This window comes from Capra hircus, chromosome 5 (genome assembly GCF_001704415.2).
Source record: "Capra hircus breed San Clemente chromosome 5, ASM170441v1, whole genome shotgun sequence".
Taxonomy (NCBI): domain Eukaryota; kingdom Metazoa; phylum Chordata; class Mammalia; order Artiodactyla; family Bovidae; genus Capra; species Capra hircus.
In genome coordinates, this window is record NC_030812.1 from 96,139,540 (window position 1) to 96,141,072 (window position 1,533).

A 1,533-nucleotide genomic window follows, 5' to 3' on the forward strand; every position below is an offset into this window, starting at 1 on the left:
CCTCTAGACCACCAGGGAAGTCCCTAAATACAGTAAATGTAAATGCTATCACAAAAATCTGGGGGGAGTGATGTAGAAGGACAAAGAAAAGACGTTTAAGTCAAGGAAGGTTTCCTGGAGAAACTGGTTTAGTTCAGTTCAGTCTCTCAGTCTTGTCTGACTCTTTGTGACCCCGTAGACTGCAGCACACCAGGCTTCCTTCTCCATCACCAACTCTTGGAGCTTGCTCAGGTTCATGTCCATCGAGTTGGTGATGCCATCCAACCATCTCATTCTCTGTTGTCCCCTTCTCCTCACACCTTCAATCTTTCCCAGCATCGGGGTCTTTTCCAATGAGTTTGTTCTCATCAGGTGGCCAAAGTATTGGAGCTTCAACTTCAGCATCAGTCCTTCCAATGAATATTCAGGATTGATTTCCTTTAGAATGGACCAGTTTGATCTTCTTGCTGTCCAAGGGACTCTCAAGAGTCTTCTCCAACACCACAGTTCAAAAGCATCAATTTTGAAACTTGTACCTATACTTTAGAACATAATCTTGAAGGAAAAGTAGAAAGTAGCTAAGGAAAAACAAAAGGTAGAGGTATGTGTTTCTGACTAAAGGATAACGTTGTTGAAGATAGGGAGTAAAATCAAGACAACAGAGGCCGGAAACAGAGATTCTCTGAAGCTGGAGTGGGGAGTGGCAGGTCAGAGAGCTGATGAAGGAGCTAGAGGGTGACCAGCCGTCTGGCTTTCCCCAGAACTCAGTTTCAGCACAGAAAGTCCCCGGTGCCTTTCTGGGCAAACCAGGGTGGGTGTTTACAGTAGGATGGGAGCCAGAAAGCAGAAGATCATGAAAAGTAATTCACACTTGATCCATCAGGATGGAACAGTCACTGAAGGCAAGAGGATAAACTTGGGAACATCTTATGGGGGCTTGGACAGTAAAGAATCTGCCTGTAAGGCAGGAGACCTGGGTTCAATCCTGGGTCAGGAAGATCCCCTGGAGAAGTGAATGGCCACCCACTCCAGTATTCTTGCCTGGAGAATCCCATGGACAGAGGAGCCTGGCAGGCTATAGCCTATGGGGTCACAGAGAGTTGTCCATGACTGAGTGACTGTCACTTTACAGGGCTGCATTCACAAGAACAGGGCCCAAGTGGGCTGACCCTCCACAGGGAAGGGAAAGTAAAGTCAAGATTCCCGGCTTTTGCTGTCCCACACAAGTGGGAAAATTAACACACACATAAAAGGCATTGTTAAAGACAAGCAAGGAAAGTCAGGAACCCAGGGAGGGAGCATAAGACTCGAATTCTGGAGTTGGGCGTTTGTTGTTTCCACTTACTCAGACACTCTGTGTGAGCTTCAGTTTCTACATCTATGAAATGGGATAATACCTACCTCCTTGTTTGGTTTTGATGATCAAACAAGAGAGTGTGTATGAAAAGGTTTGGTAAGCTATAAAGCGCTATATGAGTATTACTAATATGACTACTATGATACTCACAATGTGTCCAACCACATCAACCCTGAGAGTGTGATTTTGGTTGTAAT